At 38.7% G+C, this 27,110-nt stretch overlaps 1 protein-coding gene across 4 annotated transcripts in view; it reads right to left on the reverse strand.

The window, feature by feature from the left end:
* The window catches only part of SYTL5 (synaptotagmin like 5), a 235,749-nt gene that overhangs the window by 120,548 nt on the left and 88,091 nt on the right, over window positions 1–27,110 (reverse strand). Inside the window, exon 1 of one of the 4 annotated variants that reach the window (XM_079122863.1) lies at window positions 20,522–20,748. The exons of the other annotated variants lie outside the window; for them this stretch is intronic. The gene's annotated coding sequence lies outside the window, so the exon portion shown is untranslated. Of the gene's footprint in view, window positions 1–20,521; window positions 20,749–27,110 lie in introns of those variants that run through there. 4 annotated transcript variants of the gene reach the window in all.

Below are 27,110 nucleotides of genomic sequence, written 5' to 3' on the forward strand. Positions count from 1 at the left end.
TCCACACACACAATGTATGCGCATGTGTTCTCGAGCACTAATTGCCTGCTCGGAGGGTCTCGCCTAATCTTTGCGTAAGAGGCGTGGCCCTGCTCTCCGCCTCCTGGAGGTGATATAAGCGTAGGCGGAGTGAGACAGACACAGCAGCCATTAGCAGAAAAGCAGGAGAAGAAAGACACATGCGGGGCAGCAGCCAGAGGGAAAAACACGCAGCAGCAGCTAGTAGGGAAAAGCGGCGGCAGCAGCCAGAAGAAAGAACACAGCAGCTAGTAGGGATGGACAGCAGCCATTAGCAGAAAAGCAGTAGAAGAAGACACACACGGAAGCAGCTAGACACGAACAGCAGCCATTAGCAGAAAAGCAGTAGAAGAAGACACACGCAGGGAAAAGCAGCTAGGAAACGGGCGTCGGCAGCTAGTAGGGAAAAGCGGCACAGCAGCGAGTAGGGGCAGCGGCGGAAGGCAGATCGCGGAACGGAGAACTGAGACGCATCACTAGGGCACCTTGGGTGGACGTACCCTTAGTTCACGGGATGCAGGACTTTAAGGTGTAGCAAGTCTCTTCCTCTAAGCTCTAAGCAAAGCCTGTCTTTCTCTCAAAGTTTCTCTCTTAAGCAAAGTCTCTTTCTCTCTGATAAGCAAAGTCTCTCTCTCCTCTCAAAGCAAGAAAACCTCATTTCCTCTATCCTCTATAAATGAACAAGCAAGAAAGCAGTGCACTAAAGGGAAAGATAGAAGTGCCTCAGTTTCCAGTCCACCACCCATAAGACCCATGCAAGTTGTTGCTGCAAGCGGTGACAAATACCCACGGATTTTGTACCGCAAAGAGCCAGCGACAGGGAATGGGAGTGCTGATGGGGGAAGTAGATACAGAAGCCTTGAATAATGATGAGGGACCCTAAGAAGGGCCTCCTTAACAAAAGGTCACTGGGAAAAGTCAAGCAGTATGAGGATAGCAACCAGGCCAGACCAGTGACAGTTTCATAGATACCAACACAGATTTTATAAACCTGAGAACCAAAGAGAAAGGTAACAGGACAGCAGGAAAAAATATTTCAGTAAGACACCATTAGAAGTTACTTAGCTTAGCCAAGGTGATCCAGAATGAAGAATCATTTCCCTCTAATTGAGAAAGTAGGACAGGGGATATGCTATTGATCTTAACTATAAGGTTCAAATCTAGGCTCTGATGTTTGTGAGCTATGGGATCTGGGAGACATGGCTTGGCTACCTGGAAAACCCTTGAATACTCCTTACATTACTGTAAATCTTCAGAAAGTGTGAGCAGTGTTTGCTGACCCAGGTTCAATATTTTTTTCCAATATCATCAAAGCTTTCTCTTGGGTTTAATCTTTGTTCACATGACAACTCTCTAGGTTGGATTGAAGCTAATAATTAGTCACATCCTATTGTGCGTAAGTATAAGGCCAAACATATGACTATTATGAGAACAATGAGAACAATGAGAGTCAGACAGGAATTCATTTGAAAGAAAATCAATAACTGGTTTGTTGTGTATTACTGATTTAGAGACAACCTTTCCATGTTCAGAGCTCAAACTCTGTACTAACCAACAAAAGTAATTATACTGCGTCTGTGAATGATTTGAAGCAAGTTAAATTCTTCATTCTTAAACATAGCTACCAAAACAGAACATCCTGATCTTTTTTTTATGTTATTGACTGGATTTCCTTACAGTTAATATCTATAGCATTTCCCCTGTCCTACTTTCTCAATTAGAGGGAAATGAGTCTTCATCACAAATTGAGTTTTTAGTAGACATCTAGTTCCAGTCCAAACATGCAACATAAAAATCATACATTTGTTTGTGGGCACAACATTTTTGGATATACCATTATTTGTTCAAAGTTGGAAAAATAGCTATTTTATACTAGGCATTTGCTGTTTCATTTGAAAACTTGATATATCACTTGATTTAACAAAATTAACTCCAAAATTTTAATCTTATACTAATTTTATTATGACTTCACACAGGAGGATTGAAAATTATTGCCATCTCTACATTGGGAGGATATTTTAATGGATTTGATGATAATCTGCTATTTGAATTAAACAAATGTGTTTAATGTGATCTCTCCTGTGTTTACCAAGTGGGCTATTGCTGGACTTTCATTTTCATAATCCAGATAAAAGTATGTTGAGATTTAAATTCTATTTTTAAACCCTAGAACATCATTATTGGATGGCTACATTACAAGTTTTATTTCTGTCTCTCTTCCCCCACACAATTCCCACTCCATCTCAACAATATTTTCTGGTAAAGTTTATTATTTCCATTATTAGAAAACATCATCAGTGTTAAGTGATTCTTAAAATTATATTGTTTGATCTTGAGCCAGGTGTACTGGTGTGCACATGAAATCTCAGCACCTTGGGAGGCTAAGGAAGGAGGATGATCAGTTCAAGGCCAGCCTCAGCAACTTAGTGAGACCCTCTCTCAAAATAATAAATAAACATATAAGCAAACAAACACAAGCTCAGTGGAAGAGTGCCTCTGGATTTAATTTCCAGTAACAAAAAGAAAAAAAAAAACTGTCTTGTTTGGTCTTGAGGATTTTACTTACTTTAGTATGATATGTATCTTAGAGGTTGTTTTTTTTTAATTCATGTTTTTAGTTTTCCCCCAAGTCCTGATACCCTTAGAAATATTTCTGACTGTACAACACCAAAATGAAAATGCTACTGAAGTCTATTTACATGAGCCACCAACCCTTAAATGAATTGGACATGTTCTTTATGTAGGAACAGAGTGTATCCTGACATTGTTAGAAAGATTAAATCAAATTAGCCTGGATAAGTCAACTGTTGTGAGGACTGGAAACTGCTAAATTAAACTTTAACAAGAATTACAAATGGTACTGTGCCTACTTGGAAATGAATAAGGCTATTAAAGGTTCAGTGAAGATAAGTTTGATTTTAATATTTTTATTCAGTGAAGAAGAAAATAAAGTAAAAGGCTATTAATTTTTGTACCTGATAATACTTAAGAGAAAAACAATTTTTAAAAACTAAGATGAAACAATATTTAAATGAACGAGAAGTTATTAAAATAGGAAACATGGTACCCCATAAATATGTACAGTCATTGTGTCAATTAAAAAATAGAATTGAAAAAAATTTTAAATAATGAAATAAAATAGGAAACAAACATAAACAGCCTGAGCTTTTGAGACATTAGCAAAGACAAAAATGGAAACTAACATACATTCATGAAAATATCTTCCTGGCCAGCAGCATCAATTAAGCAAGGCATTATAATATATTGTATAGAAAGTGTCAACATTTGATACCTGTGATGCTCAACTATAGAATCATGGTTGAGAAAAAGCAGACTCCTTTTGCACATCATTTCTGGATATTGGAATACTTGGCATAAATATTATTTATTGTTTTCTCTATTATGAAAAAAATTTCTATTTAATGCCACTCGTTAAGAAAAACTGGGCCACAACAGGTAGTAGCAGCTCAGGACTCCAGAGCCTGCCCTCATACCCAGATTCTACAGGACACAGGTGCTGAGATGACAGCACCAAATAGCTGAGAATATGGACTCTGGTGTGGGCTGACTGGGTTTGACACTTGATCCAACTATCCATTAATTATGAATGATCTTTATGATCCTCAATTTATTCTTACGTAAGTGGGATGATGATGTCTCTCTCATGGGATTCTTGTAAAGATGAAATGTTTTAAAAATTTAAAGCACTTAGAACAACCCCTGGGAGATTCTAAGTACTATTTTTACTTTCTTAACATGAAAAATAAAACAAAACAAAAAATCTAATCCAAGAGAACACTATGTGTTTGTAAAAATAATACTCTAGTCAGTGATCCTATTAATTGAAAAGAATGGCATTTCTAAGGTCTCTTGCACTCTGAAATGCTAGTAACCTATGCTTATTAAAGAAAGAATAGAATATAGAGGACAAATATGTCTGCTTTCTTAACATTTGGATATTCAGATACTGACATTTTGATTCCATGGCATACTGACACATTTTGTGATCTTAAAGAGCAAACTATTTAACATTGTTTTCTCCTTTAACCAAAAATATGTGTCTGAATGGGCCCATTCTCAAGCTCCAAATAGTTGCTCTGACTGTTCGTGCAGCCTCAGTTCTACCCCAAATGACAAGATTTATTCTTTTCTACCAGAAATTGACCCCAGGGGTGCTTAGCCACTGAGTCCATCCCCACCCCTTTTTATTTTATATTTTGAGACAAGGTCTGGCTAAGTTGCTTAGGGCTTCACTAAATTGTGAGGCTGGCTTCAAACTTGAAATCCTCTGCCTCAGCCCCCCAAGTCTCTGAGATTACAGGCCTGTGCCACCACGCTCTGCAACAAGATCATTTTTGATCTAAGTAAGCCGGGATTGTGCTAGGCAGAGGTGTCCACCCTGTGGTTCTTCATTTTCATTCTTACTGTACCTGATCCTCACCCTGTGACTCAGTTCTGATAACTGGCTCCAACTTCATATCCACACCCAGCGTCACTGGCTTCACCACCTCCTATAGAGCACTTATTGCCAGTTCCTGCTTAACATCTGTATTTTACATATTAGCCCTTTTAATTTACATATTAAATATAATTTACATTTTCAATTTACATATTATTTATTTTACATATCAATGACATGGTGATTTGCATCTAGATTTACAAATTAAACGTAATTTACATATTAACCCATGCATTTTACGTATTAACCCCTTTAATCCTACAACAGTCCTATGAGTAGAAACTATTAATACTCCCATTTTACGCTAACTAAATCTTCCCAATTTCACACAGCTGATAAATAGCGGACGGAAACTCAGGTCACCTGGCTGTAAAGTTCATGCTTTCAACCCCTACACTATATTACTTAGTAGTTAAGACCTGAGGCCTTGGGACCTACTCCTAAATTATTCTAATTTTAAAAAATCTTGCTTTCATATTTATATAGTGCTTCACAGTTCAAAATGATTTCACATCCATGGTCTTACTTGTTCCTTGTGACCACTGTATGAGACAAAATGTATATGAGGACACTGAGGCTAATGGTACATAGGAGGCAGTGAATGGTAGAATCAGAACTTGAACTTGGTCTTTGACTTTCTCCCCACACCCCATGATTTTGTTTGCAGGGTTTAGGAAAAAAAATATCCATGAGGTGTGAACTTTGATGGAAGTGGGTCTGAGCAAGAGCTCAGTAGCTTTGGAACCAAGGAGGAAAGAATGAAAAATAGAGAATAAAAGAAAAAAATAACAGAAAAAGAAGATGGGAGAGGATGACTGCTAGATAAACTGTGGGGAGGAATGAAAGGACTTGGTAGCAGTTTGGGAACTAAGAACAAAGGAAAAGTTAGAAGCAAAATGGGCTTTAAGGTTTCAAATGTGAGAAACCAGAAGATCATCAATGCCATTAGCAGAAAAATAGATGAAAGGGGAGGTGGTTCAATAGGAAGGGAGTTGGCTACTAGACATGAATTAGGTGACAGTTGGACATGTAGGTGGGCAAACATAAAACAGATGCAACAGATGCAAAGATAAGATCTGAACCTGGCACAGTGGTGCACACCTGTAATCCCAGTGGCTCGGGAGGCTGAGGCAGGAAGATTGTGAGTTTAAAGCCAGCCTCAGCAACTTAGTAAGGCCCTAAGCAACTCAGTGAGACCCTGTCACTAAATAAAATATGAAAAGGGCTGCGGATGTGGCTCAGTGTTTAAGTGCCCCTGGGTTCAATTCCTGGTATCCAAAAAAAAAAAAAAAAAAAAAAAAAACCGGAAATGAGCATCCACTTAAAGGTGATATTTAAAATTATAGGTTGATGAGAAGTCACAGGCAAAGGAAAAAGTAACAGGTTATGAGCTAAGTGTTAATATAGGCCCACAGGTAGGTAAGAGAAAAGGAAAAGGTGACAAGAGGGGAAATGGTAGAAAAGTAGTTGAATGAATAAGATAGAGTAATGAACAACAAGGAAAGAGAAAATTCAAGAAGTTGCAACTGATATTGCGTCACATAAAGCAAAGGAGACAAATGGGATAAGGATTTGGAAAAGTATTCCTCAGCTCTTGTCACAATTGTTATGAATTATTGGATAAATTTATACCTTTCCTAACTAGACTAAAGTTCACAGAGGGAGACCTAAGTGCTGCCTACTACAACTCCAGGGCCTATCAGTGTCTGATGCATAGTTGTTACTAAATAAGGATTTATTGAATGAATGAATGAATGAATGAATGCATGATTACATGTAATCAAATTTCCTAACAGCACTATATATAGGTGATACTTAGGAGTACACTCTCAGTTAAGTGATCAAGACAGATTTCATAACATGGGGGAATTTCCAAGAAAGTGAAATTATTAAAGAGAAATTGAGGCAGTATTAGTCACCTCTTAGGGAAAAAAATATATATGTGTGTGTATGTATATACATGTGTGTGTGTGTGTGTGTGTGTGTGTTTTCTGAAAAGCAAGAGAAACCAAATCAAGTGAATTTCTTATCCTAGTATACTGTATATTTATCACATTTTATTTCTCTAAAAGCTTTGCACTACTTTCAGATGATCTTCCAGAACTTAAGATGGTCTCTACAGCTGCCAACTCAGCAAGTGACAGAAGCAATAAGATCTACGTGCTTTCGTGTTGTTTTCAGTCCATGGGCTAAGCCTGATGGGACATGTGGAGAAAGCATAATCAGAAGATATAGAGAAACAGAGGTCAAAGGAAATGATGACATGACCCACACAGAAAGAGATCACCAGGAACTGAACCCAGTTGGAGAGAAGTTAAAAAGGTCTGTGAAAAGGGCTGGGGTGATAGCTCAGTTGGTAGGGTGCTCGCCTTGCAAGCACAAGGCCCTGGGTTCGATCCCCAGCACCACAAAAAAAAAAAAAAAAAGTCTGTGAAATCATCTAAAATGTATGAATGTGTGCAGGAGGGAGTGGTGAGAGAGAAAGGGAATAAGGGAGCACATCCAAGTAACATATGGGATTCACAAAAATATAGTTAGAAGTAAATCCGAAATAGAACATATTAAAGAGGATTACTCAAGAGTTTACATATGCTGGCAAAACAGTCATAACATATGTCATTGTATAACAAAGCTTAGCTTAAACAAACTGCTCATTTCACATATTTTAAAGCTTCATTTCCCTTTCCTTCCTTTAGAATTCTAAATAATTATAACAAAGTAGTTTCCATGAAAACATTAAATGTGCTCCAAGACACAAAGTGGTAGAAATCCAATAATTGTATTCATTAAACCCATTATTACAAAACTTTATCAAACTTGAATAAATTGAAAGACAACGCAGCCAAATTTGGGCTAGCAAAGAATTTTATTATCTCATAAATACATAGAAACAATATGATTCAACAACGAAAAGACCAATAAGACATTTTCTCGCCTTTCCTCTTATCCACTTTCCTGATATTAGTTGCCCATATAAATATATATGTACATATGGGCATGTGCATATATGTACTAAGGGATGTAGAGACCTATTTAAGGATTTCACTAGAGTCCAACTGAATGGTACTGAATGGTACTTAAGTCGTGGAGTATGAATTGTTAACAATCATGTGTTTAATCTGTTGTCTAAACAGCATGTAAACAATTCATCATAAAATTAAAATATCAAACACTTAATTCTCGTGTTTAAAAGCTTTATAAGGCTGGTTGCTGTGGCATGCATCTGTAATCCCAGTGGCTTGGGAGGCTGAGGCAGGAGGATTACAGGTTCAAAGCCTGCCTCAGCAATTTATAGCAAGGCCCTCAGCAACTTAGCGAGACCCTACCTGAAAAAAATTTTTTTTGAATTTTACAAAAAGGACTGGGAATGTGTCTCAGTGGTAAAGCACTCCTGGGTTCAATCCCTAATCCCTGGTACAAAAAAAGTTTTATAAGGAGGCTAGTATTTAAGTAGTATTTATTTTAAATGTATTATTACATATAAGTGATATTTTCTATTTTGAATGCTTTAAATACTTCCTGTTTTCTCTAGTTTGATAGATTATATTGAAAAAATATATTTTCACTTAAATGAGGGACATAGCATTGCTGAATAAAACAATCTAAATTTAAAAGAAAATTTTAAATCCTGATGTATCTTTCCAGCATATCATAGTCAATATCTCCTCTCATGCTGTTAAAAATATCACATTCTTGTTGAAATTATTCCAGGGTTTTCAAACTTTAGTGACCCTCTACTGAATAGCTATCCATACTGGATATCTGGTCACATCAAAAATGGACCTGATATCATATGCATGTGTGAATATGTAACAACAAATGCAACCATTATGCACAACTATAATGCAGCAATAAAATATATGGAAAAAAATTAAATTTTAAAAATGGAACTGGATGCAAAAAAAGATTCATTAATGCTAAGTACAACATCTGAAGTTTCTAATAAATGAAAGAAATACAGAGCAAGAGGACTGTCTTATACATAGAGGTGTGAGAGGTTTTTGGCAAAATGACATAGTACTTATGCTATGAACTTCTACCTTTATGTCACTAGGATACATGTTTGTTCCTAAAAACTCTCACCGTTCAGTATGATCTATTGCAATGTTTCACTTTGTAGATTAAATTAAGTGCTAATAACAAGAAGATGCCTCTTTTTCTCATCACAACTCATCAAACATACAGCAGCCTGATGGTCAAAATGTCCCTTCTTCATGTATTTCTCCCTTTCTCTTTTCATTGTAAAATCCAATATCAAATGATGGGAGCAATCATTTCCATCCTGACCAGTAAACCTCTCCCAAACTCTTCAAAAAAGTACACAAAATACAAAAATCAAGAAAGCAGATATCACACTGGAGACCCATAAACACATTAGCCTTACCTCAGACTGAAGGTTAGAATGTTCGGTAGGCTCACTGTTCTTTCAGACACACAAACTGTATAATCCTGGGCTACTTGACCCTCATGAAGTGCTAGGAACTTGAAAAACCAGCCTCCCGTGTTCCCACAATCTATTTACACATTGAACACACCCAGTAGCACAGAGTAATGTTTATCTGTGGTGGATAGCTTTTCCAAGAAGCATGCAGTATCTGCACAGCTGAGCAGGGATCAGGAGGGGAAAGGTAATCAATTTCATCTTCAAACGCACATTTAAGAAGATTTTTCACATACTGTACTTTTCTCACCAGTGCTTTGAAGGCAATTCATTCATTCTTTTAAAAGACTTCTCAACACCTAGAAAACTATGCTTAAAGGATCTGAGAAAACTATATGTAATAATAGCAACTAATCCATATGTGCTATATATTGTTGTAAATGCTTTACACATGATCTACAACTCCCCAAATGTATTAGGTATGTAATAATATTATTCCCATATTGCAAATGAACAAACAATAGTTTACTCATTGTCACCCACTTAGTAAATGGTAGAGCCAGAAGATAAGCCCAGGCACTGCTACCATGTTATGCTGGACATTACACAATAAATAAGGTTCTCTTAGGGCATGTGCTGAACTGAATCTTGAGTTAAAGGAAGTGAAGTTTTTAGAAAATTATTTCCCTAAGTTGATTATTCCTTTTTAGTACCACAGTCAGGTCTATTTTTAGCAAGGGTGAGTGTAATGGGCTGACAGATCTGACTCCATGAGAATGTTATAGGCCAGACTCTAAGGGAAATGACTAAACAGACTCCATTTTGCTCTGAGACTCCAAGTTATGTAGGAAATAAGCTTCTCCCATAAGAACACCCTACCTCTGTACCCATCAACAATTGCTTAGCTTCTCCCATGGGAACACCCGCCTCTGTCCCCATCATCAGTTACTTAGTGTGACACATTTAGCAATACAAAACGACAATTCTTATGTAATGAAAAATTGCTCTCTTTTGATTCCTATTGCTCCTAAACAATGTACCATGTAAACAGTGATTGTGTGATGTTAGTAACCATTCTTTAGTTTGTACCTAGGTAAGGGTCATTTTGACCCACTTCCCCCTCTGTCGATGATCTCATGATGTTAGTTTGTAATTTCGAATCATAGCAACAGACACTTATGATTAATGTGATTTTTGGTATAAGAACCCCTACAACCCTATGGTCAGGGCTGTTCTCCCAATAGCCATTTTCTGGGGCATTGTGTGAGACAGTCAGTCGGCTGGCTTAATAAAGACTTTCAAATTTGGACTTCTCAGTGGTGATAGATCTGTTCTTAAGTTTCGCCCCATAACAGTGAGGGATCCTGAAGAAGGGGCATAGTCTTTACTTCTAAGGCTTCTGGAAAGTCTTGACTGGATGTTCAGGATATTAACAAGGTATTTTCAAGGTCTTTTCATTCTTGCTGTGCTGCAGCTCCAACAGCCCCCACACTGTCTAACTAGTAATATTTTTATTCCTCTTTCAAACCTGTTGTGCACATGGGTGGTCCTCTGTCCTCAGCCAAAACTGAAAAACCTCCAAGTGCATTTGTGAAGATCTTTTTGCTTTTTGTTACTGGGGATTGAACTCAGGGATGCTTAACCACTGAGACACATCCCAGCCCTTTCTAAAATATTTTATTTAGAGACAGGATCTTGCTAAGTTGCTTAGGGCCTTGCTAATTTCCTGAGTCTGGCTTTGAACTTGTGATCCTCCTGCCTTAGCCTCCCAAGTTACTGGGATTATAGACATGCACCACTGAAGGATTTGTGATCTTTTTCTGCATAGCAGCTTCCTTTCTAATACCCTGTCTTGCAAATCCCAGCTTTTTCAGGTCTATTGAACTCTGTTGTCTGCCTCCTTACTTCAGCAGGATCACTATAAATTCCTTGAATTCATTATAAAGTTTTCCCAGGCAGAGCTCTGGGGTGATGGCTGAGCTACCTTGTAAGTTTCCTTTCTCTCTGGAATCATTGTGCCATCCTTCCTGAGGTACAATGCCTGAAAACAGTCAGCTCATATATTTTCCCCAAGTTTTTTAGTTGTTTATACACAGGATCTCATCCAATACCAGTTACTCCATCATAGTCATAGTGAAAGTCTCTCAGAGGGATTCATTATTGACTAAAGTGTCACCAAAAAAAATCATTCATCCTGCCAAGACTTATATAGTTTTTCACAATTTTAACTCCTCTCGGAACATAACCACATGCTTCGTGTGACAGGAAGGTGATGGGAAACCAGAAGAAATGAGAAAAATTAGTTTGGATCCTTAGCAAGTATCTTATTTTAAGCTCCCTTACAAACAGATGCTGAGACACAGGTGAAAGTTTATTTGGGAGGTGTATTAGTTTCTGATTGCTTCTATACCAAATTTCCACAGAATCAGTGGTTTAAAACAATACACATTTACTGTCTTGTGGTTCTGGAAGTCAGAAGTTGGAAATCATTTCACTGGGTTGAAGACTGATTGTTAACAGGGCCACATTCTTCAGAGGCTCCAGGGGAGAATCTTACTTGCCTGTTTTTCCATCCAGCTCCTTGAGTGACTGTCCTTGTATTTTGTATCTTGTGGAGCTTCCTCCATCTTAAAAGCCAATTACATAGGACCTGAGTTCATTGATCACATTGTCTTCTTCAGTGTTAAATCTCCCCTACCTTCCTCATATAAGGACAGCTGTCTAAATGCAACCTGTTTATTTTTGAGCTCAAACCTGTGGTTGAATTTATGACTCATCCATTTAACCCTGGATATTCTCCCCCATCTCAAAAGCCTTCACTTCATCCTATCTACAGTGTTTCTTTTGCCACATAAGGTAACATGAACAGGGTTAGGGTTTAGAAAATAGATGCCTTTGGGGGCCCATTATCCAGCCTAACAAAGTCCATTCTGGCTGCCAGCAATTCATATCCATTGCATTTGCAAAATACATTCACCCCTTTCTCTCAATTCCAAAAGTCTCAACCAAGTTCAGTAGTAATCTGAAGTCCAAAATGTCATCATTTAATCAGGTATGAGTGAGACTATAGGTGTAATACAACCTGGGGTAAAATTATTTTCCATCTGTGGATCTGTTAAACTAGAAAACAAGTTGTGTACTTTCAAATAGAGTAGTGGAACAGGCATATGATAAAAGTTATCCGTAGTCTGATTCTAAAAGGGAAAAAAGTTAAAAAGTAGAGTCAGTGGCCCCAAGCAATTCTGAAACCCAACTAACAAATTCTATTAGGTTCCAAGGTCTGAAAATCATCCTCTATGGCTTAAAGTTCTGCCTTCTGGGTCTTATAGTTCAACCTTTGGGACAGAGGCTCCACCCTATGGCTTTTGCTCTGACCTCTGGGCATAGTTCAATATTACTGATTAATATTCTTGTGGATTCTCCTTTAAAATTGTTGTTCTTTTAGTTGCCTCATGAGTTAAAACCTTTTAACATGTGCTCATTTCATATCTATAGTGAGTATCATGATTTAACCCTGTTCTAAAAATTGTCTTTTATTCATTTCAGATGTCAAACCAAAATGCCCAACATAGTCACCTACGATAGCCAGGCAAATTTCAATGACAAATACACTTTGTGCATGGTTTAAGCCCAGATATGCATTTCTCAGCTTGTTCAGAAGAATCCAGATCACCTAAAGATTATCATTGACTCTGTTTTCCTAGTTTTAAGTTTTAACAAACTTTGTGTTTGTTTTATTTTGAACACCCATTTATAGCCCACAAATTCTCCAATGTTGGCAGGATGGATGAGAATTTCATTTTAGGGTCTGCTGATTTTGAGATCTCTCTAAATGAATTCATGGCTTATAGAGACCTAATCTCTGCTGGGTGAAAAACCGCAGAAAATATGGTTTGTCAGTCTTTTTGTTTGTTTGTTTGTTTTTGAGCTCAAATCAATTAAGAATTTTGTATCCGTTGGGAAAAGAATGTTTTTTTTTTTTCATATCTAAACCAGTGTTTTCTGGTTCTGTGTTTACTTTTGACTATGCCTAAAATTGTAGAACTACAGTTACAAGCTCTATTTTTCTCTGCCTGTATGTTTGTGAGTATGTAATGTTTTCCTACCTCTGGATGATATTAATATGTTAGTTCATACAAATTGCTTAATTAAAGGAGCTCTATCCTGATTGCATATCTAATAGTCAATTATAAATTATAGCCATTTAAATAATTTAAAGTCACACAATTTATGCAAATCTTTGACCAATAAGACTAGCTTAATGTTTTGTGTTTTTTGATGGTTAACATTGTCAACTTGTGTGAGCTAAAGGATCCCTTGACAGCTGGTAAAACTTTATTCCTGGGTGTTTCTGGGTACTACTGGGAGAGATCAGTCTTCAAATCAGGAAACTGAGTAAAGATTACCCTCACCAATGTGAGTACCCATCATCCAATTCATGGAGGACCCAAATAGAACAGCTTAGAATGTCCAAGCTGGGACACTCATCTTCTCCTTCCCTTACACATTAGCATTCTTGGCTTGGGGTCTATAAACTCAGACTGAATTATACCTTCAGATTTCCAGAATTTCAAGCTTGCCGATTGTAGAACTTCTTGGCCTCCACAAGCAAGACAATTTCAATAATAAAGCTCTCTCTCTCATAAAAAAAAAAAAAAAAAAAACAGAAATGTAATATGTATATCCTGCTGGATCTCTGTTGATTCTGTTTCTCTGGAGAAACCTGATACAGATTTTTTTAAATAAAATAATGTCTTATCTAATTTATCAGTACTACGTATAATGCAATCACACATTTTTATGCTTCTTGGGTGTATTTTTCCTAAACTTATAATTTTACTAATAAAATGATCTAGAATTATTTCTACAAGTTTAAGATTTGGAAATCATAAATTTGCTTAAATAAACTCAATTATTTTTCTAGCAATCAATGAATGTCTTCATCACTTAAAAACACTGCAGGAATTTAGAATTTTTTAAAATGAAAATGACCCAGATACTCAGCAGGCTGAGACATGAGGACTGTGAGTTCAAAGCCAGCCTCAGCAACTTAGCTAGACCTTGTCTCAAAATAAAAAAAATAAAAAGGGCTGGGAATATGGCTCAGTGGTGAAGCACTCCTGGGTTCAATCCCTGGTGCCAAAAATAAATAAATAAATAAATAGGATTGGTGATGTAGTTCAGTAGTAGAACATTCCTGAGTTCAATCCTGAGTACCTCCCCACTCCTACAAAAACAAAAACAAAAACAAAAACAAAAACAAAAACAGAAAAACAAAGAAATGCATGCAGCTGAATGAAGCTGAGTTAGGTGTATTCATAAGCTAGTCTGACAAAATCATAAACAGTACACAATTATCTACGTCTGGTTTTCTCTGTGAAATAGAAGTTACTTCTCTTAAATGTTATAATTTGTATGTGTTAATGAGACTCTACTAAGAGATCTTAATATAAGCCTTATGTTTTATTAAGAGAAAAAAGAAAATATTTTTGTTCTGAAGTGAAATGGCTTTTTGTTCCATAAGAGGAGAGAGACTGGCAAAAGACAAAATTGAGCAGGTACCAAAAAATTTGCAAAGTTCACAGAACAGAATTGGAAGAGGAGTACAAATTTGTATTAAGAATTTCCAAAACTGACTCAATTTTTGTTAGTTAATGCATAAATTTTCAAAAATGGTTTGTGATTTCTTTAGAATCAAATATCATATTAGATTGTGAATTCAATCTGAAAGTTTAATTTACTCTGGAGAAAAACCAAGTTTTATTAGAGATTGGGTCCGATTTTAATAAGATATTGTAAAAGATAACTCTTCACATGTATTCATTTCCTGTGATATTAAAACAAATTGCTAAAACCTTGGTGACTTAAAAAGCACACAAATTTGTATGCTGACAGTTCTGGATGTCAGGAAGTCCAAACTCAGTTTCTAAGGGTTACTTTCTTTACAATCTGTCCCCAAAGCACAGATTCTGTATCTCAATAGAATGACTTTCAACACATTCTCACATTAAAATGTCCTAGATTAAAATGAAAGAAAATAAGTTACTTCTTTACTGTTTATTTAAATATTTATTACTTTGAGTAATAAATAGTTGAGCTACTACCATAGACATTCTCAGGTTTTCACAGTCCTATCTTAAATCCCATCTTAAATCCTATCTTTATTTTCTATCTTTCCCTAGCAGAATCTTCAATGAAAAATAAAATAACACATTAAAGTATATTTTTCACTCAAGACACCTTTTGAAATTTCCCATAAGCCCTTGGAAAATCGCAAAAATTTGCTGTCCCTTTATGATGGTACTTCTGAGTTGTAAGAAAAAAATGTTGTCTAATTCAAAGAAGTTCTCAGTCTGCAATGGGTTAAAATTTTTCTAAATTTACATTATTTATGGCTGACACATAACAATAATACATATTCCTGGGGTACAATGTGCTACTTTGATACATGTAAACATTGTGTTATGATAAAATCAGGGAAGGGAAAATACTATTAATGTAAATATTTTAGAAACTCTCATGTAAGAGAAGATCTAGATAAGTGTTAGAATCTCACTGTCGATTTTATGTTTTTATTCATCAGAGTCCTGCAGTACTTTCCCTCATATTAATCAACAACACTGTAGTGTTATAAAGCATAATTTTAGTTATTATTTTTAAGTGTTTGGTTGCAATCTGACTATTTTAGTTTGCATCAAGCATTTTCTAAGTCATAACTTTTCAACTGAAGAAACATATCAAATTTATCTCTGTGGCTAATTCAAATACAGAGGCTTAGCACACATCCATACTTCACAGAAAATAGGCTAAATCATTTTGTTTATATATATTTTGACAAAATTCTTTGTGACTTTATAGTGTTCTTCTTTTGCACAACAGAGAAAAACAATAATTTTGCATTCAGTTGTATTATCTTTGTTGTGCCATCCCACAGAATTTTTATTTGTGGCAATTAAATATTATTTTACTTGTAATAAGTGAACCAAGAGCATTATAAATTTCTGTCATCTCCAGAGAGTTTTTGATGTATACTGATGCTTCCCTGAAACCCTACAATCAGCTACAAGATAGAAATTTTGTCTTCAAAAAAGTACAATCTCAGAATTCAAGAAAAAGGACAGGACCTCCGGTACTTCAGAGAATAGATTCCTGAACACAAGCTTCTCATGTTATCATATAACCACTTTTACGACCATGTCAGTGAACAGTCAGAATTTCCAAAGCTTCACTAAGAAGCTTAGCATGACAGTAATAGAAGATCTAAATTTACAAAGTTCAAATATGTCTCTTTATTCTAGCCTGTTCAGACTTACCCAAATAAAACACTCATGAAAGTTCCCAAGAGTGAGGTTTTGAATGTTTTAAGAGATAGAAATCTGAAACAGCTTGGGGCAGGGACACACGCCTGTAATCCCAACAAACAGGGAAGTTGTGGCGGGAGGATCACAAAGTTGAGACCAGCCTTGGCAATTTAACAAGGCCCTGTCTCAAAATAAAAAATAAAAAGAGCTGAGGATGTAGCTCAGTGGTGCAGCACCCCTGGGTTCAATCTCCAATACTCACCCCCCCAAAAAAGGCAGATATCTGAGAGACACTAATACCTCAGTTTTGAAGACTTGAGCTCTTTTATTCCCAAAGGGGAACATTTAACACTTTCTATCTCAAAGCATTTTTCTCAGGATAGAATACTGGAAAGAGCTTCAACAAGTAAGAAGGTTGGGTTTTTGTCCCTGTGTGCTGCCCACATGCTATGTGCCCCTGACCATACTGATCATCATTTCTGGGCCTCAGGGGTCTCAGTTGTCAAGTGGTTTCAGTTAAAAAAAATTCTGATCTCTGAACTCCATTTACCATTTTCAATAGAGATCTTTTCCTAAGGAAAGATCATAGCACAGCAATTGTCCACCTTGAGTAGATATTTGGAATACTTTTTCAACCTCAATTTAAAGCCCTGAAGGCTGATGGGACCCCAAGTAATACATCCTACAAGAACAGAACACAATATTCCTCCTTCATTTCACTATTTTGCCTCTTCCTGTCATGAAGAATCTCCATCCCCCAGTGTTGAGTTGGTAAATTCCTTTCATCCTACATTTTAGAACTCAAATATCTCACTATCACAATATCAAACCTGCCTTCATTCTGCTAACTGGTTTCCTTTGGTACATTTTCCTTTCACCGAAGTTTAGAGGCGTTTTACCCACTGTTATTCTAGAACATTAAAAGAAACTAACCTTTTACTTTCTTGAAGGACTTCAAAGGACAAACACTAAAAGAATAGTAAATGCAGACCCCAATCACTGCTTTTTATTATATTTTAAATCACACTCCTTAAACAATACGCTAAAGTAAACTGAGTAGTCCAGTGTTAGGAAAATCGGTTTCAGGATTTGTCCATGCACAAGCTGTTTAGTACTGATGAACTCCAACAGGTATGGGAATTGAGCAACACCATTTAAGAACCTTTATAGAAATCTGGGATTGTCACACATTTAAGTAAGTGGAGTGTTCTTGTTGGAGAGAGTGTACACCAGTCTGGGTGCTGTTGAATGACTGATGATTCAAAGGTGTGCTTTATATTAGTCATACACAGATACACATATTTGTCCACAATTGAACAGAATGAGAAAAACAGAAAATACCAGTCTTATATTAGAGACCATTTGAGGAGAACAGCACTACATTAATTGGTTAAATATGAATGCTTCTGAACATGATGGCTTTAGATTTAAATTCCAGCAAGAATAATGAATTCAAGTGGCATTTGGAGCTGCGCAGGTACTATAAACTAGCAGAGTTAATAATGGGATACAAGAAGGAAGGGTATGGGCTATAGCTGACTAGAAAGCTGGTTTAAATGGGGCAGCAGCTAATCATTTCTGTCTGATGTTAGCTATGTACATACCCAGGCTCTGTGATTTCCCAAGAGAAGTCACAAATTGAGATTTTTCAAGTAAAAATAAATAGATTTTATTTATTTACTTTGTTATTTTAATTTTTAATTTTAATTTATTAATTTTTTTGCAGTGCTGGGGAGCAAACTTAGGGCCTCACTCTTACCAGCCAAGCATACTACCACTGAGCTACATCCCTGGCTAAAAACATGTCAATTTTCAAATGTGGAGAGTCAATTAGTTTTCTTTTCAAAACATCAGGGTATTCCTGATGACCCTGAATAGGAATGTGACCTGGGCACTTTGTGATTTGTGCATATATTGGAGTTCAGCAGAAGGATAGCTTTTTTTAAGAATCCTCTTTTGGGAGTAACAAAGGCCCTTCCTAAGGTGTCAGACTGTCTGATTCTGGTCATATCCTTCAGGATCTGTCACAATGATAAGGAGATCTGGGCCTTCAAAAGGCATCTATTCCCCAGCTTGAGTTCATGTCCATGCAATGGTAATATTACAGTTCAAATTCCCCTCAAGACTTGACTCTTGGGCTCATCCATCATCACAGATGATATTTTCTGCTGTGTTGACCTGTGTCAGACTCTGGCAGGCCCTGACCAGTGTGACCACAGACCTGACTGGCAGCCTCTCCTCACTCAGGCTTTACATTCCCTCTCCATAGGGCCCAAGCTACAGGGAACCTTTCCTCATGTTCCCCAACCCATCTTTCAAAAAGGCACAGAAGGCATAAACTCGGGTTGGCTCATGCCTTCCCAAGGGCAGCAGTTCTCACAGGACCCCCTTTTCTTCCTGAGTGTAGGCTTCCTTGCACATGTGGAAGGGGCATTGGGCAGGCTGCTGGATTAGGATGATGTCATGGCTGGTCACAGTCCCCATGTTTCCTCTGAAACCCACAAACACAGCTGAGTACAATGCTTAAGGGGGCAGCAGTGTCCCTGCTGATCTTCCCAGGGCTCTTGACTCTGCAGAGGGCTCACCAGTAAGGGCTCATCCAGGTTCAAACTCCAAATGCCACCTCACACACCAAACAGCCTGACTGTGTTTAACCACCTCCCTGGCATTGCCTGTCCTAAAGGCACTCACTCTCCATGAAAGGACATGGGACTAGGAGAAACCCAGGCTGTGGACAATGAGATGTTTCACTACAGGAAGGAGAGGAGAGATGGTGTCTCTACCATGTGATCAGCTGAGGGTGACCCTCCACCTGCAGTGGTGGGCAGAGGCCTGCTTGCTACTTGCAGGCGGAGCAGGAAGAGATGAACTGGGCCAAGGAGTGCTTCATGGCTCTACAAGGAATCACAGCTTTGTGAGGTGGACCTCCTGACAGTGAGGTTTCTGTGAGTACAAGGATCTGTGGGCATTACGTGACAAGAAAGGCTTCTTGGGTTTCTACAAGCACAGCCTTCAAAGAGCCCCAAGAACAACCCTGACACCATTTCCTTCATCTTCGAGGTGCTCCTATGAATTAGCCAGAGGTCAAACCAGGTCCTTCTGCTTCCACATTGGCAGAGAGGCTGAGTTAGCACCAGGCAGAAGGAGGGGAGAGAAAACCAGAGCGTGGTCTGCCTGGTGTGTCCATTTCCTCCATCTCCTTCTTCTGTATGGCACTCACCTGTGTCTCCCTGGTGACAACAGGGGATGTTTGTCACAGCCAGTGGCCCTGTAGTCCAGGAAACACCTGAGCACCAGGCCCAGCTGCACCTTGTGGAAGTGTCCCTGAGCATGTGGTTAGGGGAGGAGACAGATGCAGCTATTTTGCAGGGGCTGCACCATGCCACATGCCATGTGGAACTGCAGCTTACAGACATGAGTGGACTCATATTTAGGAAAACCCAAGATGGAGGAACTCTTATCCTCATCTCACACGACCAAACTGCTGCTCAGAGGGAGTAGAGGAATGTCCATGATTATGTGGCCAGAAAGTGGTGCAGGGGATCTGGAATCTGGTCTCCTGATTCTGTTGGGGAAGCAGACCTGGCAGCCTCTGAGCAGCCCTCTATGAAAGGCCAACAGGCAGCAGGGAGAAGCCCTCAAAGAGCCACTGTGTAAGTCTTCTTTTAAAATGAGGCAGAGTGTAAGAGTACAAATGAATAATAAATGAAATTAGTGTGACCATCCTTCCTATTTCATACATTTCCTTGTGGTTTCTCCATTACTCCTCCATCTTCATGTGAACACCCCTGTCCCATTAAGTTAATGCCAATGGTGTGCCACCATCTCTCCTGACACCCACTGCTGTTACCTCTGACTTCAGACCTTCCCTACTGTGAATAAAGCCTTCCCCACCTCACTCATGGTCTTCAGCAACTCCCCACTTACCAGCTTCATGCTAGGAACCCAACATGCCTGGGAAGGCCCTAGCCAACCTCCTGACCTCCCAAGGTCTTCCTTGTTCAGAGCCTAGAAGGATGGCTTCTCTGCCTCCTAGCCCAGCCAGCTCCTCCCACCAGGGACCACACTGTCCCTATTGGAAACTGCCCCCCTGAAATCACTGATTTGAATACCCCACACTGACCCCAGCTTCCACCCCTCCAACCCTGTATGGGGCAATGCCTCCTGGGTGTCTCACAAACACCTCTAACTCAGAATGACAGAAACTGAGAGGAGTCAGATCCACTGGAGTTGGCTTAAACACTTTAATAACATGGCTGATGGTAGCAGCACGGGGTCCCTCGCCTATGGGATTTGGGGGCTGGGTGAGACTATTGATGTAAGTCCCACCAGAGCCTGAGATCTGGGCACATCACTTCTTACTCTTGTTGGGCTTTTCAGCATCCGGAGATTTGGCATTCTCCTGGAAGAGGCGATGGAACTGATGGTTCTTCTCCAGTACCTTCTCCACGTGTTCCGGGGTGATAAGCATACTGTGGTTGTTGTGGGCCTCCTGATCTGCCAGATCCAGGATGTTGGTTGTCAGGTACTCCACAACACCAGCAAGGAAAACAGGTGTAAATGAGTTCAGGCGTTCAGCATAGGGACCCTGTCTCAGGAAGTTGTGCATGTGGCTAACAGGGAACTGCAGTTCTGCTCTTGTGGATCTGGATATGGTCTGCTTCTTAGATTTGTAGTTATGATGGTATTTTTTTCCAGCCATGATGCTTGCTGGGTTTTGCTTCAATTGTCTCAGCTTGATTTCTCCACTGGCCCATGCCTTTCAAATTACCAGTGCTTAGTCCCACCCACTTGGTTCCCTGTGCTTCTCATTGGTCAGAAGCTGTCTTTGTGACAACCCAGACTTTATGATGTCACTGGTGTCCACTGGGCCTTGATCAGGCCTTGGTCCACATGCCCATGATAGGAACCTAGTTGCCTTAGTGGACTCTCTTTTTGTGGGAATTCTGACTTTCTAGTGGACTTTAGCATTTTAGCACAAATTCATATTTCAATGAAAACCTGCCCTATCTGTAGCCCACTATACTAGGTTCTCTGATTATTCTAGCCTTACTTTGTCTTTCAGCTCTTTACCATTCCATCTGAACTCTGGATCCCTGATAGACATGCTGAATACCTTGTCTGGGAGAGGTTCATCAATCCTCTCATGTTGTAATAAAACAATTTTGCCTCCATTTATGCAGTTATCTTAAAATATTCATGATAGATATTTCAATATCTGTTATTTGGATTCTTTTTTTGAACTTCTTATAATATCTGCCAATTCCCTCATGAGTTAAGAAGAGTCTCTCAAAATATTTCCATTTCATATCTGCATGAATATCATGATTTTACTGTTTGAAAATACCTTTTAACTGTTTTGGAGGCCATATTGATATTCCCAGTAGATTCACCTAGAAACTTTAGTAACAGAGATGTATCCTTAGGCTCAGTAAAGCCCAAGAGTTTCTTTTCTTGCCTGTTCTAGGCATATCCAAAGCACAACAGAACTCTGTCAATTCTGTTTTCTTCTAGGTATAATTTCAATGTTGAATTTTTCATTTTATTTTCCTCCCTACTCATTTTATATATCTTGTTTTTGTTCTCTTATAGTTAATAAGTTATTCTCATCATTGACAAAATGGTTGGAAATCTGGTTTCAAGATATGACCATCTGGAGATCTCTGTAAATGATTTATACAAATCTAGTCTCTGCTGGGTGAGAGACAACAGAGTATCTGGTTTGTCAGTCTTGTCTCTTTGTCTATTTTAAGTTCAAATCAATTAATAAATTCATACACTCTGGGAGAACAGTTTTTTGACATCTGGACCAGGAAAGTTTACTATTTTTTTCCACTTGACCCATGATTGAATTGCAGAGCTGAAGATATAAGCTCTATTTCTCTGTGCATACATGTTTCTGCCATTCAGAAATATTTTACCTCTGATTATGTATGTAAAATTTTCCTACCTGTGGATACTATGACAGATTATTAAGTTTCTCAAATTCATGGAGCTTGTTCTGATTCGTGTATGTAGATATATAATGTTACAGAAATTAAATATTTGTAAAATTCATTGAAATATAAAAATTGAATGATAATGATTTTAAATGCACTAGATTAAAACAATACATATTCTCCCAGGGTCTAAGTAAGTTGCTTAGGACCTAAGTTGCCCAGGCTAGTCTTGAACTCTCGATCCCCTCCTGCCTCAGCCTCTCAAGCCACTGGGATTACAGGCATGTACCATCACTCCTGGCTACATTACGTAAGTTATTCTTAAACCTTTAAAGTATGTATTTGGCCACTGATATTTCTTTGTTGTTCTATCAAATATCAGTCCAGTGTTTATGATTTTAGTCCAAAACCAGTATAATTATATTTTAAGTGGAATATTTTTATTAGTAAGCCTGTCCATTAATAATAACCCTTAAGAACTACTTGCATTGCCTCTTTTAAGTGAGCTCAAAGATTTCAAATAGCATTGCCAGTGTCTATAAAGGGGGAGAGAAAATTATCTTTACTACACTAGCAAATAATCCATACCATCAGTCACTTTTTAGGATAAGGTAGAGCATACATAAATAACAAATGAATTAGCATGTCCATCCTTCCTATTTCATACATTTCCTTGTGGTTTCTCCCTCCATCTTCGTGTGAAAACCCCTGTCCCATTAAGTTCATGCCAATGGTGTGCCACCATCTCCCCCCACACCCACTGCTGTCACCTCTGACTTCAGACCTTCCCTACTGTGAATAAAGCCTTCCCCACCTCACTCATGGTCTTCAGCAACTCTCCACTTACCAGCTTCATGCTGGGAACCCAACATGCCTGGGAAGGCCCTAGCCAACCTCCTGACCTCCCAAGGTCTTCCTTGTTCAGAGCCTAGAAGGATGGCTTCTCTGCCTCCTAGCCCAGCCAGCTCCTCCCACCAGGGACCACACTGTCCCTATTGGAAACTGTCCCCCCAAAATCACTGACCCCAGCTTCCACCCCTCCAGCCCTCTTTGGGATCGCCCTTCCTGGCTACTCACAATTACCTCCAAATCAGAACAACAGAAACTGAGTCAGAACCACTGAAATGGATTTACATTCTTTAATAACATTTGTTGATGACAAAATCGTGGCTTCCTCTACTGTGAGACATGATTCCAGCCAAAGTTCTGAGGCTGGGCTCGGCAATGCATTTTTCAGCCATTCTTCCTCTTGGGTTCAGGCATCTCAAGCAAAGAGGGCACATTCTTGAAGACACAAAGAGGATCACGATTTTGGTCTCCTTCTTTCTTCTCATGTTGAAGGTTGGCATACATCCTGCTGTTGCTGGCCTTGGAGTCTACCAGCTCCAGGATATAGTCAGTAAGGTAATCAAGCACGTTAAGGAGGAAATGTATTGTGGAGGAACCTATGAATGGAGAGTATTGCTCTTCTTGTAGAATGCGGTACACGTAGCTCACAGGTAGCCGAATCTCAGGTCTAGAAGCAAGGTCTTCAATGTGACGGCTCTGTCTATGGGAGCTCTCTTTCCCTGACATGATGGTTTCTGGGTTTGGCTTTGGTCAGCTCTGCTTGATTCACCAGCTGGACTGGTCTCTGAAGACACCAACACTCATTCCTGCCCATTATATCCTCAATTCCTGCCTCTGATTGGTTAGGCACAGTCTTTATGACATCCTTGGCTTTGAGATGTCACGGCTCTTAAGAGGCCTCAGCCTAGAAATGTCAATCACAGAAACCTTGTCACCCTAATGATTTTGAGGGAATTCTTAACACCATAGAAATAAATGTGTGCTTCAGTGGAAAACTTGGCTCTGCTTTTAGAATAACATTCCAGGTTATCTGATTCTAGCCTTTTTATTCTCTTTTGAGGGCTTTTGCAACCTTTTCTTAGGTGCCTGCATCTACACATTTATAAACATGCCTGATCAATATTCTTACATCTATCATTTGGATTCTCTTTCAAACTGATTATAACATCTTTCTCTTTTAATACATGCTCATTTCTACGAGTCTCATGATTTTATCCTGTTTGAAAAAAATTAGCCATTTTGGAAGTATTCCCATGTCAGAGCCAGGTAAACATTGCTGATAGACAAGTGTATCTTGTTTACAGTTTCCATTCAGATATGTCTTTCTTGACTCTCCTGGGTAACACCAAGCAAGAAATGTTGCTTCTTTTTTATTTTCCATTTTAATTTTCTTCTCCATTAATCTTGCATTTCTGCTTTTTAAATTAATTTGTAGTTTATTTTATTTTATTTTTTTGTGCCAGGGATTGAAGCCAGGGCCACTTATCCACTGAGCCACATTCCCAGTTCTTCTTATCTTTTATTTTGAGACAGGATCTCCCTAGGTTGCTTAGGATCTCGCTAAATTCCTGAGGCTGACCTTGAACTTATGATCCTCTTGTCTCACCTCCCAAGTCACTGGAATTACAGGCGTGTGCCACCATGTCCCGCTGCTTTTGTTTTCTTAAGCATTGTTCATTTGTAGCCATTCATTTTCCCATTCCAAAAGGGACAAAGTAGAAGGAAGAAAGGAATCTCCAATCCAAGAAATTTCAAAACCCAAATGTGTAAAACTCCATTAGGTAGGTTTCAAGGCCTGGCAATAATCTTCTATGGCACATTACTTCCCTCTGGTCCCATGGACCCTATAACTTCACTTGGGGCTATAGTTCTGGCCTCTGGGCACTAAGATATGCCTCCAAAGTCATCTTTCCCTTAAATGAATGGCTACACAGTGTTGCATCTGTGTTGTCATTTTTTTTGTGGGGGTGGGAGTACCAGGGATTGAACTCAGGGGCACTCAACCACTGAGCCACATCCTGAGCCCTATTCTGTATTTTATTTAGAGACAGGGTCTCACGGAGTTGCTTAGCACCTCACTTTTGCTGAGGCTGGTTTTGAACTCGGAATCCTCCTGCCTCAGCCTCCCAAGCCACTGGGATTACAGGTGTGTGCTACTGTGCATGGCTGCACCTGTATAGTCTTATCAGCCTTTCTCCTTGCTAACTTTTGGGAGCCTCAGAGCCTTTATTCATTGCATGCTCCATCTGTTCCTTTCAATCTAAACTGGCATTGTTTCTGCTGATAAAGCATTCTCAAAAACTTGTAGGATATTATGCCACAAAGCTAATGTTAGCAAATACAAGAAGATAGAGACACTACCTTGTATTCTATCAGATCATAATGGATTGAAGTTAGAAATAAATGAAAGAGTAAAAAACAGAAACTACTCCAACACCCGGATATTAAACAATATGCTATTATATGATGAATGGATAACAGAAGATATTAGGAAGGAAATTAAAAAAACTTATAGGTCTTCCATGTAAATCATGGGAATTCATGCCATTAGACAGGAGGTTCCTTCATAGATCCTTCATGGAAAATCCCATCTCTATTCCTTGCTTCAGCTGAGAAGCACACCCCACATCTTCAAATCATCCTCTGTGTGATTATTTCAATCTTCTTATATTTTTTCTTATTTATTTATTTATTTATTTATAGTGCAGATTAAACCCAAGAGCACTTAAACATACCTCCAGCCCTTTTTACTTTGAGGCAGGTTCTCATTAAGTTGCTTAGGGCCTTGCTAAGTTGCTGAGACTGGCCTTGAACCTGCAATCCTCCTGTCCCAGCTTCCCAAATAGCTGAGATTACAGGTGTGTACCACCATACCCAGCTGAATACTTTGATCTTTCGATTTCCTGAAGGGCACTAGCAAAAGGAGGTCGAGTCACATCCTTGATTTCATCTCCAGAGGATGCTTTCCTGACAGTGAGTCCCCTCATTTCAATTTTTTTCATAATGTGAAATAGACTGAGAGTTTGTCATATGATCAAATCCTGGTTTCTTTCTGCTTAACAGACTGTCCCTCATTTTTATGTCCTTCTAACATTTTACTATAAGCAGCAAGGGTGTGGGGACAGGCCATGTCTTCAACACTTTGACACTTTGTTTGAAAACCTACTCAGTTAAATATTCACATTCACCACTTTCAATTCCTACTTTTCATGTAACTCTTGGGTACAATTCAGCTAAGATTTCTGCCCACAAGCATGGGCAGAACACTGATAGGACACCCACCCCCTCTTCAGTTTCCAATATTATGTTCCTGATTTCCTTCTACGCCTTTACCAGCAACATCTCTGAAATTCCCACTTCTATCAATTGCCTGAATATGATGGCTTAGGAATTCTCTAAGATGATATTGGCTTTCTTTACTGTGCTCAGCCATTATCCAATTCCACGGTTTTGGATATTTCTTAGAGCAGTAACTTACATCCAGGTACCAAAAGATACACTAGACTCCTATGGATGCTATACTGAATTACTACAAACAGTACCTTAAGACAACACATATTTATACTCTTACAGATCTGGAGGTCAGATGTCCAAAATTTTTTCAGTAAGCTGAAAACAAGGTGTTGGCAGTGCCAGGCTTCCTCTGGTGGCTCTAGAGGAGAATATTCCCTTGTCTGTTGTAGCTCAGAGATACATTCCTTGTCCTGTGGTCCCTTTCTTCATATCCACAGCCAGAAGCATTAGAATCTTGCTTCAGTGGCCATATTTCCTTCTGTGTTCAAGCTACCTGGGTCTCTCTCTTATGTGGACCTGTGTGATTACATTTAGGTTCTATCAGATTATAGAAAATTTCTCCCATCTCAACAACTTTAATCATACCTCTGAATTCTTTTGCCACATATGGTAACATTTATAGGAGTAAGGGGTTAGAATCTAGATATTGGGGGGGGGGGGGGGTCATTATTCAGCCTACCAGGAAACTCTGGCAGGGAAGTGATGGAATTAGGACAGAGAAAAGTAGGAGGCTAACAAAGTGCTTATTATTAAACAGACTACTATTACAGGGAACACTGTAAAAAAACAGTCCTTTCAGGGGCAGACAATGCTCAATCATTTGGGGCTGTCATATTCTTGAACAGAGTGGGCTCTGTTGACCTAGTAAA

Source organism: Sciurus vulgaris (genome assembly GCF_902686455.1).
Source record: "Sciurus vulgaris genome assembly, chromosome: X".
NCBI classification, from domain to species: Eukaryota; Metazoa; Chordata; class Mammalia; order Rodentia; family Sciuridae; genus Sciurus; species Sciurus vulgaris.